Source organism: Sebastes fasciatus, chromosome 2 (genome assembly GCF_043250625.1).
Source record: "Sebastes fasciatus isolate fSebFas1 chromosome 2, fSebFas1.pri, whole genome shotgun sequence".
Lineage (NCBI taxonomy): Eukaryota > Metazoa > Chordata > Actinopteri > Perciformes > Sebastidae > Sebastes > Sebastes fasciatus.
This window is the reverse complement of record NC_133796.1, coordinates 3,124,023-3,142,835: the sequence shown is the minus strand read 5'-3', so window position 1 is coordinate 3,142,835 and position 18,813 is coordinate 3,124,023. Positions and strand designations below refer to the sequence as shown.

General features: G+C 40.0%; 1 protein-coding gene across 3 annotated transcripts in view; it reads right to left on the bottom strand.

Annotated features, from left to right (window-relative positions):
- LOC141782119 (multiple epidermal growth factor-like domains protein 11) overlaps positions 1-18,813 on the bottom strand; it is a 156,109-nt gene that overhangs the window by 118,739 nt on the left and 18,557 nt on the right. The gene's annotated exons all lie outside the window — the stretch shown is intronic.

The following is an 18,813-nucleotide window of genomic DNA, read 5'->3' as shown; positions in this document are numbered from 1 at the left end:
TACTGCTGTGGACGCCACGTTAATTCAGATCCGAAAGTCACACAATAACACAAACAAACTAACCGATGGATGCAGCGGTAGACCAACAACTCCTGTGTTCAGTGAGGTAAAATGATTGTTTTTGTGAATGGAGTCTGGTGGCTTTGAATAGAGAAATGTAACGGCTTCAGTTCCTCGTCGGAAAGGGCTGTCTGATGGCGAGGTAAAGCGTTGAAAATATTCTAAATACAGCATACACTTTAACTGATATTTACTTTTTTTAAGTAACTAAAATATATTTTTCTGCATTTACCTCACCGTCAGACAGCCCGTTCCGACGGGGAACTGAAGCCGTTATAATGCCCTATTCAAAGCCACCAGACTCCAGTCACAAAAACAGTCATTTTACCTCACTGAACGCAGGAGTATACATACAACCCCACTTCAAAAAATACAAACTAACCTTTTCAGTTATTTCCAAACTTAGCACAGCAAACTTTGACTTTAAATTTGACTCAGCTAGTGCTAGCGTTCAAATTCATAACCTTATTGATTAGCTTACTTTGCTTTTTCACTGATAAAATAAACGGAAAATAACACAGATGGAGCCGCCCTTCAATTTTCAAATATAAATAATATACAATAATGCATTTTGTGTCTCAATTACACAGTTTTATCTCTGTTAAAAGTTATTATTGAAGAAGAAATACACCAATATAACAGCTGATTACAATCATTTGGACGGTAGTGCATGCTGTATATATTCTTCTTTATCTTTAAGGGATTCAGATACATGTTAGATTGTTGAAGAAGTACAGTAAGAACTGCTCCAGAGGACAAAATTACCTCAGTGTTTGCGTCTTGTGAGTTAGATGGTGAAGATTTTCACCCCCACATACTGAAGTTTTCCCCCAAATGTTGCTCTGCAACAACGTCTTAATCATCACCTTCTAGTTAACTGCACCGGAGGACACCAAAACTGCAGAGAATTCACTTCCTCAAATTCATCCAATTCAGCACATACAGGTAGAAGCTTCCATCTGATATTCCTTAGGATTAAACCCAGAGATAATGCAAAACTATCAAACATTCAGTGAGCAGTGGTTTTACCTGAGCTCTGCCATATTTTATCACTACAGTTCATGAAAAGTAAAAAAAAACAGCATGAGAACCAAAGACCTACAGATCTCTATGATGTGTGTGTGCCTGCTTGTGTGAATGTGCGTTTCTGTGTGCGTTTATTGGGTACTGTTTCTCATAAGCAGCAACTCACAGCGACAGAAAATCAATAAAAACACTGTTATTGTTAGTCAAACAATATTTCCGCGGCCCTGATGAATGTCTCGACGTCAGGGTTTTGCAGCGCGGAGCTGTCAGACGGCGAGCTTTTAGACAGCGCTGCCTGGATGTGGCACAGACACACACACTGGTATTACGGGTTTATAGGGGAAGAGGATATGATGTATGATACAGCACGGGTGGAAAAAAGAGAGATGAGGGAACATAACCCCATTAAAATGAAACAATCACATCAGTGGCTCCAGATTGTACTAAATGCCCACTTCTGAGAGAAGAGTCATCCTATTTAATCTTCAAACAACATACATGTAGGCAAAGAAAAAAAGGTTTATCTCCAGAGAAGAGGAGGTCATTTAGATAATCTGCTTCTTAGACAAGATTCATACTGGATCTACTAGTTAACAACTTCATCATCGGATGATCTCACCACTGAATTTGATCTCAAATGCCTCTTGTTAACTGAATATATACAGATTTATCCATTACCATTACAACATGACGTTGTTTTAGATCCTCACAGCAAAGGTTACTCAGAACTCACTGCATACAGTTAATGTTTAGTAAATAGTGTAAGTTTCATTACAATTGTTAATGTTTTAGTACATTATTATATTTTTTTATTTATAATATTATTGATTATTCAAATTTCAACTGAGCGTGCAAAATATTTAACTGCACCTTGTAGAACCGGGCCTGTCAGCACACCGTTTCTGTTCGACCAACATCTATTTGTGTTTGAGACGCAACTTATTGATGCATATTTTGATACAAGGTCATATTTAATGGGATTTACATGATCCTTGTATTTATATTGTTATCTAAAATAGAATAGAAACTAATAGGGCTAATATTTAATTGCATTTGTCCATGATTAATCACGGACATCATGTTCAAAATGTATCTTAAAGGGAGATTTGTCAAAGTATTCAACACTCTTATCAACATGGTAGTGGACAAATATGCTGCTTTATGTAAATGTATGTATATATTTATTATTGTAAATCAATTAACAACACAAAACAATAACAGATATTGTCCAGAAACCCTCACAGGTACTGCATTTAGCATAAAACAATATGTTCCAATCATAACATGGCAAACTGCAGCCCAACAGGCAACAACAGCTGTCAGTGTGTCAGTGTGCTGACTTGACTATGACTTGCCCCAAACTGCATGTGATTATCATAAAGTGGGCATGTCTGTAAAGGGGAGACTCGTGGGTACCCATAGAACCCATTTACATTCACACATCTGGAGGACAGAGGTCAAGGGACCCCTTTGAAAAAGTATTAAAAAAAAAATCTTCACTCTAGCTTTTAAACTGAGCCCGCTACAACCTCCGGAAAATCGATTGCGTTAAAGAAATTAGTGGCGTTAAAACCAATTTGCCTCAAACTAAAAAAATTTGATTCAAACTATAAAAGGGAAGAATTTAACTTCCATCTGGTGGGAAAATATTTGTTCCATATGCCACTATTTGCCCTCCATATTTGTGTTTGACAACCTTTCAGCGTCTGTGAGTCTGGTGTTCTTCTATCATTGTGTTTATTCGGATCGCCAGCTGAAGACGCAGCCTAATGATGGAGATAATGATGGAGCCTGATATGCTCCTTTGAAATACTGACATTTCAGAAATTGTTTTGTACCCTTTTTCCAGTTCTGTGCCTCCCAACAACTCCTGCCTGTAAACTTTGCAGACAGTAGCTTGAACTTCATGGTACACAGTTTCTGCTCTGTTATCTGTCAGACTTCAAACAGACAAATATCCCATTGAAATAGACGTTCAATCAGGTGAATTCAACCTAAAAGCATGTTACTAAATTATTGCAAAAATTGTCTTTCAAAAGAAACAAAAACACACTTCAATTTCACTGGGAACGTTTCTCAATGCCATGGAAAAACATGAATAAAAATATGTCCTCTGGAGTTTTTATTGATTTCTTAATTCGTTGTTAATATGGTGGGACCTTGGTGTGTTATTTTGTATAGATCAGTGGCAAAGCGCTCCGATGTTAATACATAAAAATATCAGGATGGTTCTGAAAGCGCTGTTTACAGGCTGCGGCGAAGCATAAAACACAAAACCAGGTATTTGATGGAGATAATGAAGAAAATGTTGTCACTGCAGCTCGAGAGGATAACATGTAAACAAGGACACAGAGGTCCAACAGTTTGGGTTTGAATCACTCAGTTCAATACAGTCAAGTTGGTATATCCCATGGGCTGCTTCCCATAGACATCTTGGTTTTTGCAACCAGCAGTGACACGAGAGGGTGGAGGTAACCGAACACTGAATAACAAATACTACTACTGCCCTGCAGGGCTGAGTTTTCTCTTCCATTCTCCAGGAAACGTGCGGCGGCGACGCGCTTTGAGTTCAGGCTGGTGCACGCCAAGGGTAGAGTACGAGCAGAGAGGCAGGGAGGCATCTGATTGGTTCTTTCCAAGCGGACCGCGAAGCAGTGATTGGTAGAGGTTTTTACAGGATTACAGCAGCTACAGATGACGGCTCTTTTCCGGTCCTTTTTCAGAGCTCATCAGTAATGGATCGCTGTCGGGATGTAAAGACCATTTCAACCAGTATAACAAATAGTGTAGACTGGAGAACATCGTCAACCCTGCCTGTAAGAAGCGTGTGCTCATTTGTAATAATCTACAATTAAATGCCGGTATTCTATTTATTTATGGAGCCCTGCAAGTCACTGAATTTTCCACATCACTGTCCACATCAGCATCCCCTGCTTTATGGTCTATTTGACTCTAAATGGGACCATAATTTACTAAATGAACATCATGCTGTATTGAAGAAGACTTGAAACTAGAGATTGAGACCATAAACTCATGTTTACATTGTTTACTGAGGTAATAAATCAAGTGAGAAGTAGGCTCATTTTCTCATAGACTTCTATACAATCAGACTTCTTTTAGCAACCAGAGGAGTCGCCCCCTGCTGGCTGTTAGAAAGAACGCAGGTTTAAGACACTTCTCAGACCTGGAGGTTGCCACCTGATTGCGACCAGGTTTCCCGCGCTGATTCTCTCCTGATTTTACTATATCTATGTATTTATATGTTCTATCTCTCAGGGCATGTGCAATATTTACATATCTTTTTCTACTGCGTCTTTTGTGTACCACCGTATTGTCTTGTTGGTAGACTTGTTTTAAGCTGATATGCAGCACTATTTCCCAAGCAAAATGTATATCTTATCTTATCTTATCTTACAATGCCACCAAATGGTCACAACAAGTCTATTCACATCCACAGCCAGGACCAAAATGTGTCCACACGCTCTGACTTTTGAGCTCCCAAAGACGTGTAAAGCCATCTGCAACCACGCAGATGTTTAATAATATGGGACTGGAAGCTTCATTGACCGGCATGCTCCCCTGTGGCCAATACTCAGCAGCCGTGATGGAGAGTTACAGTTTGCTGACAGTAGAAAGAGACCAGTCGATGGCCTCAGTGCTCTCCCAGGGCTCTTTGGTAATCTAAACTCAAAAATGATGGCAAAGCAGCGCACGGTTTACTGTAGCTGAGACAGGTTAAAGGTCTGTCAAACACACTCACATGCAACCATATATGTGTAGAGTTAGCCTTAAATGATAATAACATGGGGTGTAAATGGGTCAACATGCCTCACTGATATAAGAAAAGATGCTTCATGTGTTTCAGCAACAACAACAGACTCAGCAGAATTAATAAATGAATCAAATGGTTCATCAAAGAGATATTACACCACCTCAGATCTTCAAACACATTTCATAAATCATGAGCACTGTCAAAGCAATGTTTCTTCTCCAACAGACCCGCAGCCAGAACTATTACGGAGCATTTCTCACAACCAGATGATGACCTTTAGCAAAGAGAGAAAACAAATTGCTTGTTTGTAGATAACGCACTAATATTAATAATAGATAAGTTCTACTAATCAACACTTTGAAGGCTTCAGTTAAAACATCCTGAGCTTCAGCTGTTATTACGACGGAGTTAGCGAACCATAACCTCAGTGGCCTCTCTCTCTCTGCTCAGTGTCTTTAAGAGCCACGCTCAATTGGCAATGCACCAATCTGTGAAATCACCCTAATCCGTCTCATCTCGCCTTGATCAATGGTCACCCATGGGCAGAGGGGAGCTGAGGATGGAGGGCTGGTATTGACGGTCATGGAGCCAGCTCAATAAATTGATCACTTTAGTCCCTTCTATCTTTAGGACACGCTACTTTTGTCGATTAAGGGCTTTTTGCATTTCACTGCAGATGGTTTTCAAATATTAGCTCTTATTAAACTTGCAAAACAGGCTCAATAAACAGCCCTGAAATCTCGACAGGTCACAAAAACTACAAACGGAGAACTTTATCCGAATAATAATGCATGCCCCCCGCTGCATCTTTAATGTGGTAAGTGACTTTAAGGATGAGTTTGGTCATCTTTTTTATTTTTTTAATTCAATAAATCCCCTTTGAGAGGCCTCTTAACAAGCGAGGGTGCAGGGTCTGAGCATACACTAGACTGTAGATAAGAAGAGGACGTAGTCACCGTGATGTCACCCATTGGTTTGTGGACGGATTTTGAAGCTTCAGGTTCGGCATTTTGGTCGTTTTTTGCAACCAGAAATAAAACGAGAGGGCAGAGCTAAGTACAACCGAACGCTGAATAAGACATTTTTAGGCGACCAAAATGTTTCAATAAACTTTGATGAACTGAATATATAATACTTTTCCCTGCCCTGTCTGTGGCACTCAGCCCATTGGCCACTGGTTCCCTCTGAAGACGTAAATCTTTTAAAAACTGGTTGAAAATATACAGCTTCATTTCTTAAAAAGGCTCAGTAACTTATTAAAACAGCTGCTCACTGTAGTTTTTAATCAAACATTACTCAAACAGGAGGAAATAGTGCATTTGATGGGCGCATTAATCCACATGTGGCGCTCTAGTGAGTATTTGTGGCAGCAGTAGATGGTGTATGTGGGATTGAGTCAAAATAAAAAACTTATGAACATGGGAGTGGGCAAATATGCTGCTTTATGCAAATGTATGTATATATTTATTATTGTAAATCAATTAACACAAAACAATGACAAATATTGTCCAGAAACCCTCACAGGTACTGCATTTAGCATAAAACATAATTATGCTCAAATCATAACATGGAAAATTTCATTGTGAATGTCTGTAATGGGGAGACTCATGGGTACAGGGAAAGCTATCAACTGGGCCTCAAACTCAAACTCTGATTGTGGGTGATGCTGCTGTTAAAGATGTGAAAAGCATGTGGAGTAAAGACATCAAAGTACTCTGTTTTCCCAAAGATATGGTCTCTGAACAATGAGAGATATTGTCCAGAAACCCTCACAGGTACTGCATTTAGCATAAAACAATATGTTCCAATCATAACATGGCAAACTGCAGCCCAACAGGCAACAACAGCTGTCAGTGTGTCAGTGTGCTGACTTGACTATGACTTGCCCCAAACTGCATGTGATGATCATAAAGTGGGCATGTCTGTAAAGGGGAGACTCATGGGTACCCATAGAACCCATTTACATTCACATATCTGGAGGTCAGAGGTCAAGGGACCCCTTTGAAAATGGCCATGACAGTTTCTCCTCACCAAAATTTAGCATAAGTTTGGGGCGTTATCTAACCTCCTTCACGACAAGCTACTATGACATGGTTGGTACCGATGGATTCATGAGGTTTTCTAGTTTCATATGATACCAGTATCTTCACTCTCATTAAAAGCTAGAGCCCGCTACACGCTCCGAAAATTCAATTGCATTAATGTGTTAAAGAAATTAGTGGCGTTAAAACAAATTTACGTAAACACATTATTATTGCGTTAACTTGGACAACCCTAATAATAAAAGATCAATACTTAACTCTGTGTATCGATACTATATTGCCTCGCAAAATATCTCCACCGTAGTTCTCCTACACACTTGGCAGACGGGAGAAGTTTCAGTTGGTTGCAATCTGCAACCTCATCGCTAGATGTCGCCAGATCTTCAACACTGCACCTTTAAAATAGCAACAGTTGTCCAAAAAAGCAAAGTTTGCATCTGCTGCCTCTTACTGACTGGGCTGCTTTCTTGAGGTTTTATCACAAGAGACAGATTCAAGTCGGTGAGGGGAAGAAAAATCTATATTTTGCAACATTAAAGAGTTTCTGGAGGCAGAATTCACTCCACCCAGCCTCGTATAACCCCTCGTAGTCCGTAGTAATGTCTTTGGCTCCTGGGGCCATTTAACTCCAACTTAATGTATAATTAGCCCCAGGAAAACCCAAGCTTTTCCTGTTTTTGCAGCTCCCTCTTGGTATCAAGGACAATGAAGTAATAGCTTTTTAGGAGGAACACAGTGTGCAAGAGAGAGCTGAGAAAGCATTTCTGCCTTGCAGGACAGAGAGGCCTGATGAGGGCAGTGGGCGAGTGAAAAGCATCCATCATCCATGTAAACATGTTATACTACGAAACAGCACAATCTCTTAAAGTACAACTAAATGTATTCTCTAAGTGTAGACCCCCACTGCTACATTAGCGGGATAACTTGTCTCATGACATTCAAGAGATTCTGCAAGTGCAGCTATTTAAATGTACACTGTAGGATGAGGAATGATGTTCTACACTGAAGGCAGCCGAAAAAAAGCTTTAGAGGAGGCTCTGCCGCTGACTTGCCCGAGCAGCGACAATGTCATTTTTCACACTCTTCTTCTCATAAACTGTTGTCAACAACTAATGGCTGTCCAAAAACAAGATTTCACCATATGAATCACCAATCATGTCATGCTCAACCTGAAAAATAGGAGCATTTCAGGGTAAATAGGCTCCCTCCGCCTCCTCCTCCTGTCAGGATTTGAGTTACTCTGCTCTTTCTCTGATTCTTAAGAAGGAGTGTTGTTTGAATTATATGACAAATAACCCTCCGTGTTGTGTGTATCAGCGTATACGAGCCCACGATTGTGCTCACAATTCACCATTTCTCAGAAGGTCACGTTCAACTAAATCGCTGGCGCTGGCAAACAGAAATGAATTCACCTGGTTGCGCTCCTCAATCAAACATTAAACTAAATGTAGCCAACTTTTTCTCCCGCTGTCCTTAAAATCATTTATGTGCTGTGTTGTGATTCATGTGGGAGAAGGATGAAGTGGTCCATCATTGGATTTAATAACATTAAAATGGATGAGAAGAGGATGTTTAGATGAGTAAATGTCTTAACTCAAGGATCCACCTCAGGCTCATACGAGCTCAACAGAACTAGTATTTGTGTAAGTGGCCCCAGCGGCGACCGAGGCTGACCTCAACTGAAACTAATGGCAATAAATTACTGTTATTCCAACACATTCTCACTCACAACTCAAAAATACCACCGCTTGGTCGGAGCCCCTGAGCGGCGGAGACCGACGCACGGGGGAACCCCTTTACTTTTGGACGGACCGGGGACAGCGTGTCAATATACGCTCCTTACATGCATAGTGTCCTTTCAAAATAACCCTCAGTTTTCATGGGAAGTTAGGATTAGGCAACACAACCACTTAGTTAGAGTTAGGAAACAGTCGTGGCTGACGTATGTTTGACAGCCCTGATCTACGAGAAAACAAATTTGAAAAATTATGGAATTTTTGTCAAGTAACCACATCACTTCTCAAAAGTTGGATCATCACACTGCGGTCAAGCCAAACCGTCGGTCGCGTCTCTGCAGTCAAATCAGCTGACGCTAAAATTGTAGTGCACCCATATACTTCATCATTTCATGCATTTCATTTATGATTAATATGCATTCAAATAAGCTCAGATCGAGCTGATCAGTCTTGGTAGAAGTACCATATATGCTGTTTAGTTTTGAACTGAGAGACAGTATGTTAAAGGTTGAACCGTTGATCCTTTATTTGTGCTGAAACCCATTTTAGGACTCTATGTCTATCTGTAATGTAAAGGGGAACAAAGACTTGTACGTGTTCATACGACCCATGACAAGTGCTGTGCGTCAGTGATGGTTCCTGTGGGAACACTGGTGTCATGGCGATGGCCGCTCTGTCCTCCTTGGCCTCCAGTTGATCCTCCTCATCTGCTCTCTTCAGTTTAATGTATTAGGTTCTGAAATTTGTCCTTTTACCAACCACCTACTGACATTTCAGACCCCGTCATGCCTCACCTCTCCACTTGTCATCACCCCTAATAATCACCCCTAATCATCACCAGCTCGGTTGTTGTTTGTTGGAACGTTTTGTTGTTGTTGTGTTGTTGTTCCTGCCTGCAAGCCTCTAATCACGCCATCCTTTCACCTTTGATTATCAGCTTGCCCACATTACGCCTACATTGCCCTTATTTGACCGTTTTGTCTGCTTTTTACTGACTGTAATCCTGACAAAAAATAAAGTTTTCTTCTACTATATCAATTCTGTCTTTTTTAAGTCCTTGTTCTGTCCACACACACACACACACACACACACACACACACACACACACACACACACACACACACACACACACACACACACACACACATTTCTGGTAACTGGTAAAATGTCCTGGCTGTCACTCTGGGTGTATCTTTGTATTACAAACCAAACTTCAACATGTGTCCATCACAGTCCATCCTTCATCGTTCTCTGAGTCTTTAAACTTCACTAAAATCAATCAAATTATCAAATTTGTCTTACAGACCCAGTGCTCACACCACCGCTACCTCTGGAACATGTTGCTCAATAACTTAAGATTAAACACTGTAACACATTTGTTCAATGGCACATTAAAACCATGGTAGGCAAATAAAAAATAAGAATTACAGAGCCGGGGGAAGTGAAGCTTTGTGGTTTCTTAGCAAACCCCCCGACTATTTTTGTTACCACGGTTTGGCACTCCACTATTTTCAGAGTTGTTTTCTTATAAATTTATGACTGAAGTTTGTTCTCGTAAATTTACGACTTTATAATCTCACACATTTGTGATTTTTTTCTCGTAAATTTGCCACTTTAATCTCAGAGAATATTCAAGTTTCTTTTCGTACATTTACAACCTTAATCTTGGAATATTACCCTCTTCTCCCGGCCCTGTAATTATTATTTTTCTTAATCTACAATGGCTATAATACACCGTCGTATATTTGTTTCTTCTGTCTCACTTATTTTCTATACTAATGTCAAACATTTGTGATCAATAGGTGGACTGCTCAATAAGCAATACAAAGTGCTGCCGGTATGAATGTGAACTGTTTGTATACTTTCAGAAAAATGTCTGTAAAAAGCTTTGATTTTTTCAGGTTGAAGCAATTAGTGGAAGTGTTAAATAAATAACCCAAAAGGTGCATCTTACAGTAATCTATGCAATGTTTTCATAAACAGTACATACTGTAGAACATATTCCATTACTTGTACATCTGTTGCGTTTCTGTAAAGGAAGCATATCAGCATATTTAACCTAAAAACTGAATTCCTGCCAACAGATAGCTCTGCTAATTCCAGTTTATACCACAAATCTATCCACTATGATTAGAAAACTAATCCCCTCAGTAATTGACCTGCTTTCCCAGATGACATATTGAGCGTGCTCAGTATGATTTATTACTAAAAATCTGCAATCAAAATCAAAGTATCTTGCACTGTTAATATACAAACTAGTACACATCCTGCAAATAAAGGAAAGATCAATGTACAATACTGCGTAATGAGTACAATCTGTATAATGACTGCTGGTTACTTTCCCTTTGAACGTATGCCTGAATGAGGTTGCGGTCTGCAGAGCATAAATACTTGATGTGGCCCGAGTCTCACACATGGGTGCCCCAGTTTCTGCTTCTCTATTATGGAGCCTCTGTCGGGACCAAAGACACCGAAGTGGACTGAACAAGGTGTGGGCGGGCAAAGCCACAATGACGAATCTAGACAGTGACTGACAACTGTTACTGACGTGGTCGACGGGGTTTCTGCACGCTGCCTTTTTCAATCACAAAATGCCGTCATGACATGCAAAACTTAATCAAAGTGATGAAATCTCAGGATGCAAGACAAGCCAACACAGTCGCTCAACTATTCTAACACTACTGTATTTAAATCTGAACACACACTCCAGACTTGAAAGGCATTTAGTACAGTCAGAGAGAAGGAGGTGACGGCGATGAGCTTTTATCAAGGTCTGCAAGAGCAAACAACTGATGCAAACTCTCGACATCCCAGCAGGAACTTTTCTCCAGAGAGCGCTGCGATGTCAGCCGCGTAATTCATGAGTGAAGCCTGTCAGGCAACCGAGCCGCTGTGAGGTATTTCTGAAGCCCGGGCACAACTCACACAACTCACTCGGTGTAATTTGTCAGGCAGGCTGGCCGCCACTCCACCCACCTTTACATTGATTAGAAGCCTAAGTATGATGCTGATGAAGCACTACGCTTTAAGGGTTCAATCAGGAATGTATCGGACCATATAGATTTTGTGTAGACTTGCATAGTATGTTCTGGAACTATTTGACTTTGACTGAAAATACACCTTTAGAAACTTTCTTAGACTGATCATAACCATCAGTACAGTTCATTAATATTACAGATGAACATACAAATGATGCAGGTACGCTTTGTGCCATTCCTCAAAGAAAAACACAGAATTACAATATGATTAGAGTTGCATCAGTAATGTTTGAAATATCACATGTAGGCCAAAGGGCTGTACGATTAATCACATTCAAATCATGAACTTGATTAACTCCTCAAAGCATCTCTAACATGACAACAATTCTGCCATATTTGCATTAGCAGGAAGATATGTAGCATCAAACTAGATGCTCTCAAGTTCTCTCCAGGCTGAATCAACATATAACAAGTGTGAGTTACACCATGTGAAAACCTGCACAGGTAGAGAGGAAGAGCATCAATATAAACAACAGGGCTGGGACGATACACCTATCTCCCGATTCGATACTATCACAATACTTGGGTGCCGATTCAATATGTATTGCTATTTTTAAGTATTGTGATTCTACAAGTATTGCAATTTTTAAAACTTACTACACTAGACCATGGGGAAAAAGTTGAATCATACACTTCTAGGGACTTTTACTTTGGAAAATATCTAAATTAATAGAGTAAGAATGTTTGATTTTCAGCATGTATGTAGTCAGAGATGTCCTGAAGTCAAATATATCAGGATCATTGTCAGGAATTATTTATTATCCAGCAACCCAAAAATCAAAGAATAAAGACATTTCCCTCACAGATTAGTGGGATTTTCTTTTTAATTTATAAGGGACATGTAATGTTTTATACTTCTGGTGAATATAATCAAATCAGTCTTATTTCCATAGATGTATTTTGTATATACAGTTCTCTTTGTTAACACCTTATAACACATGTGTCTACTTCCTCTAACTTCTCCAAGGTGGTCTCTAGCTCTCCCGTCAGCTCCGTTTCAATGCAGAGAACATAAATGTCAGTATCTGGGTGCTCTGCAGTCGTAGCGTCGGCCCATTTGACCACGGAGACGAGAGCGACGGCCGGCTCGACCACAACTTTACCGCGATACCATAACGTTTCCTGTCCGTGACAGAGTTAGCATGCAGCTTTAGCCGTGATGTCTAGCTCTGCTTTTCCTGTCAATGTGTGAAACCCAAAGTGTTTCCATCCTTTACTGGATGTGTAGTGTTTACAACGCTGGATTTAACATGTGAGGGTGCAGCTCGTATCCACGCAGACCCTCCGACGTTTTCTACTGTCTTGTTTTGGCTCGCTGCGGTTTGTTTCGGTTGAAGGATACGGAACGGATATGACGTCACGTTACTCAGACTACAACTATAAAAGCAGTAATTTCCTTCTACCTCCACATAGACTCAAACAAAGCAAATATATTGATTCTGGCATTAAAAAAATCGATTTCAATATCGGTGAACATGTTTTTTTTTCCCAGCCCTGGAAGATAAATCTAATGAGTCAAGAGACAGGGGAGTAAAATAGATTGAAAGAAAAAGCGTTGTAGAAAACAACAAAAATCAGTCGATAGAGTAAACCCTGTGATGCTGAGGGATACAAACACATTGTCCATCCTCAGCTCTGATGAAAATGTGTAAAAGGTTTAGAAGATTTGCTGAGTGGAAGTTTTTAGGATTCAAAGACAATGGTGACGGCATGAAACAAAAACATTAAATACGATGATGCGATCAAGGCCAAGAAAACTTTGTGGGAAAATCATTGTACTGACCACACAAACATGCGTAACAGGAGGCACAAAGCGACTACGTAGGTTATGACTTATCACATAGCAACAGATGTGGCTCTGGTAACACTGTGCAAAACAAGAGATTAATGCTACGCTCCACAAACGCTGCTCAATGCCCTCCCCGACAATCCTGCAAAGCGCTGTGCTACCTGCTCCATACAGGTGTACTGCTGTTATACACTAATGTCAAGTGTCGAGCAACAGTCGAGATGAAAATATGAAAAATGCATAATTTTGCATTTTATTGTTCATCCAGTCTGTGACAGTCTGTTTTCATCAGCAATGACTTCATCATGAAAGGTCTGAGCCAATAGACTGTGTTTCCCCCGAGGATCACACAGGGCTGAAACACGGTCTCACCTGTTGGAGTTTGGAGGAGGAATAAATACTGTGTGCTTAACAATGGATCAAACATTGTGACAGCAGCCGCCGTTAATAACTGACGAGCCCTCAGTGCTTTGGGGACTATAAGTGAGCTGCAAAACCTAAATTATACACACAGGGAAATAATTGTTCAAAGGTGCTCCAATTAATGACAGACAAGAGACTAATTCCTCTTAAATGTAGCGTACCATGCAACTGGATATTAAAAACAAACAAAAAAAAACAATAACCAGTAACTATCATATTGTCTGGTCTGCCAAATAAAAAACGGTGTTTCTAATGGTGTGTTCACCGAGAGCAAAAGAACTCCATTCAGAAAACAAACATTTTAAAAGTTGTTAGCTTGTTGTCTTGTAGACAGACCTGACAAAGCATGAATTCAGACTTTTTACAAATCTGCATTATTATGTAGTTATTTTGGCATCCTTTTGATCTGTTTATTGCAATTAAATTACAGCACAATCTGTTTATTTTGGGTTCATACCGCAGTAGCGACGTGTGGCTTGCTAGATACAGTCAATGTATGTGAATTCAGCTCGCCGCCGGGTGATGTTATGAACCCAGACACGACGGCGTTTGGTTTTCTGACATAACTGGGACTTCCACAACATGTACAAGAGAGCAACAGTGGTTATTTCTTCCATGGTTGATGGCAGAAATGGCGGAAAGAAAAGCTGTTAGTATCTATGGAGACAAGCTCCTTCCCCTCTCCGGTGCGTCTAGCGCAAATGAACACAAATGATACCGGCGGTCTAACTCACACAAGTAAAACGAGGGGAAAATTCACTTCACTCTTAGTCTGAGCACAGCATAAGAATCGTGGGTGAAAATAATGATTCTCAAAATCGTGATTCTTATTTTGACCTTAAAGGATCGCAGCTTCAAAAATCACAAATGCTTGAACACAGTAGATTTCCTCTATTGGCACTCTGGCAGATGACATCACCCAAAATATCAGAAATGACAAACACAAGTAGATTTTTTCAATCCAATCGTACACTATGTGGGTAACAAGAAATAATTTACAAGCTCAAACATGTATCTATAAATCATTGAGTTGCGTTATAAAAAATACTGCGCCTGCTTCAAACGCTAAACAATAAATCTGAACCATGAAAAAAACAAGGCTTGTTAGCAAAGGACTGGTTTAAGAGTGTAGACTTCTGCCAAGGCCGTTTCTATAAGTGAAAAATAATATGTATATCCGCCCTGTGATTCGGATCCGGTCCAAAACGTAATGGGTTCTTCCTTGGCCCATGCTACATCCTTCCACCAAGTTTCATGAAAATCAGGCCAGTAGTGTTTCCGTAATCCTGCTAACAAACAGACAAACAAACCAAACTGAAATCAGAACCTCCTAGGCGGAGGTAATAACAGACTCTGATTTCCCATTTCAGGTTTCAAAGGGTCAAAATGTTTTGGAGCGGAAAGGCCTTGGGCTGCTGGGTCTTAAGACAAAAACAATGAAGGTATCTGTCCTACAAGTTCAGTACACATTTAATACTTTTCTGTGAGAGCTTAAATCTGTCTGCCACAGAGGTCTCAATATCTGGAAAATAACAAGTTACAACTTGTTTTCTGACAGCTTTCAGACCGTGATCTGACAAACACTGACATCACCGAGGATTAATAGGCTGCTATGGCATCTTTTCTCTCCCTGTTGCACATGTACTGGGGCTTTTACACATTTACACTATGGATGCAGATTCTTCTGTTACTGGTGCAGGTTTTCTTGTTTTATAGGTTTCTGTTTTTGGGTGAACCGTAGGGCAGCCCTACAAACACAAAAGTCTGGGTACGCTCTTTTTTCATACAGCCGGGGCACAATCCGGCGACAAGTGATGACGAGCGGCGAGGGAGAAGCATGCCTCTTAAATGGAGGGGAAAACATTTGCCGGCGGGAGGAGGCATCATGTTAAACAAAGCATAGATCTGTCAGAGCGATCAAGGTTTATTGTGTCATTAATTATTGACGAGATAAAGATGCCACGGAGAAAATATATACCGGCAATCTCCTGCTGCCTGCTCCGCTGTATGGTGTTCGCTCGTTCAGTTGTAATATCATAATGTATTGTACTCCGCTATTTAGGGCTAAGACTGTAATCAGAATATACCCAAATAGAGTGCTACAGGAATGAGTCCTAAAACCCTGAAATGAGTTAGCATTTTAGGACTTCCGGTTCCCTCGTCTGGAATTCAACAGGTTTTTTGAATGGGTTTTTATTTAGATGACTGAAATAAGGTCTGTGGTTAACACAAGCTGAAGAGATTTTAAGGTTTTGTTCTACGACATAAAACACATCAATAAATCCCCCACTCGTGAATTTTGAAGCTTTTATATATCTTTAAAAAGGCGGTTGCTACCAAGTGGCTAAATGAGACTACTAAACGCCATCACGCTTTACTCACGCTCATACGGCTGCGGTGTAGTTCGTTTATAGACGAAAGTTAGCTTTTTACTTTTTGAGATTGCATTTAATGTAAAATGCAAAATCCCATTGGGTTTTTGTCGAGGGAACCAGGGCGATGCTAACTTCCTGGTTGGCCTACAACAATACATCATTCCTGGAGCACTCTACAGGTATACCTTGTTGTGTTTGTGTCAGCCATGTGGTCGAGGTCGGCGTGCACGCCGCTTTTGCCGACTGAATTGAGCGGGGCTATTTGGGTCTTGCCATTTTTGGGTAGCTTGGATAGCTTTACAATGTTGTGATAAGCTACTGCAGTACATTTAAGAAATAGATTTAACATTGAAGACATGACCACTGACTATTTGTGTAATAATTTAGCCACAAATTCACAGACTGACCGTACACGGTCCAGACATATACTCGGTTTTGACCGAGTCTTGTTACTACAGATGCAGGTTTTACTCTGTTGTTTGTTTATCTTATTCTCAACTTTGTGTGTAGGTTTTCTATTTTAGGGGTGCAAGTATGGGCCTGATTTAGCTGCTCTAATTTCACCTCATACACACTGTTTCCTTTTTGGGTAAAACGTATTTGTCACCAGTGCTGACCCAGTGTAAAATAACAAAGTGTACAACTTGCTTCAATTCTTTCAGTGGGGTTTATCTTTTATCCCTGCCCAGCGGGAGTCTGTGCAGGTTGTATTAGTTGGGAGTGATTGATGTAAACTGGTGGGTTTGTAGCTTTATACAAACCAAACACACACAGCAGGGTGCACATAAGAAGCACAGTGGCCACAGTCAGCTCAGATTTACAGCGCTGAGGAAAAAAGGGGGAGAATGCAATGATGATATCATCAAAAATGTTTCCTCGCGCATCTCCGGGATTATCATCACATTCTCATCCCCATAAAATGTATAGTCCATATTTCTCCAGTGGAAAACCAATGCACAAGACGGCTGTTTACGCCATATTTCACTGTGAAAATATTGGATTTGGATTTGTCAATCATGATCTTTTTGAAAAAAAACTTTCAGAGTTTATAAAATTGCTATGATTTTCCCACTATGTGGGTATCATGAAAGATAAAACTTTATAACTCAAACGTGGCACCTCAGCTGGAGGGAGGATATTTCTTGGCTCTGTGTTCTGATGTTTCAAACACTAATAATCCTGATGGCAGCAGGAGTCAACATCTCTAACTCTGAAAGACCAAAACTGACACCAACTCAATTGTGAAGGTTTATTTTGTCCAAATCACTGCTTCATCATTAATGGAGGACAACATGTGTAAAAGCAATCTGTCTTTAACAGTTGTTGCTCTTATTATGACTCTTTGCAACACAACTTTGTGAATGTGAACACAGTAGATGTGAAAGGATGTGTATGTGATAATTGATCTAAGATGATTATTATCTGTTGGTGTATCCTTATCAGAACAAAGCAGAATTTTTGCAGTTAGGATTTAGTATTTTTGCTCAAGGACCCTCACTAATGCTGGATACACACTACACGAGAATCAACAGGATATCCTGTTGTGAGGGGGGGAATCCTGAGGACAGCCGAGGACGCCAAATCGCAAATCGTTGCTCTCCACCCACTATAGGAACAAAACTGTTTGTCAATTTATCATTACATGTCGTTATGTGTGAGGGTCTGTTATCTGTTAAAGGTTATATTGATAACATCTTTATGTAGAGGAATCATTTTTAAAAAGAGTAATACATCCACAGAGCTTTTAGAAGTGTGCCGAATAAAAGTATGGTATTTTAACTGTGAATGAATCATTTTAAAAAAGTTGACGGGTCCAAAATTAATGTGTTGTTTATTTCTGTGGAAGATATCTGACATTTGGTTCCCACTTCTAACAAGGATTGTGAGCCAATCGTATGACGACGTTGGTATCACGTTGATATCTCTGGGTCATCAGTGATCCAGTTCAGAGTTAGTGTGGAAAAAAATGTATAAATGTCTGAGTTTGACCCTGGTGTCTCCATCAGGCTGCAGAATAAGTGAATAGTTACCGTGACAACTGATATTAGCACATATTAGCTGTTTTAGCTTAATCGTCAAAACAACAATAATTCATAAAATCACAAATATTGAATAGTTGAATTTTCTGCTTTCTGGCTGGATATCTGTGCGATGTGCACATTGATATCATGACGGGAAAAGGAAAGTAGGGCTGTCAATCGCGTAATATATTTAATTGTGATTAATCGCATGATTGTCCGTAGTTAATCATGATTAAATGCAAATTAATTGCACATTTTTATCTGTTCAAAATATATCTTAAAGGAAGATTTGTAGAGTATTTTAAATCTTATCAACATGGGAGTGGGCAAATATGCTGCTTTATGCAAATGTATGTATATATTTATTATTAACAACACAAAACAGTGACAGATATCGTCCAGAACCCTCACAGGTACTGCATTTAGCACAACAAAATATGCTCAAATCATAACATGACAAACTGCAGCCCAACAGGCAACAACAGCTGTCAGTGTGTCAGTGTGCTGACTTGACTATGACTTGCCCCAAAC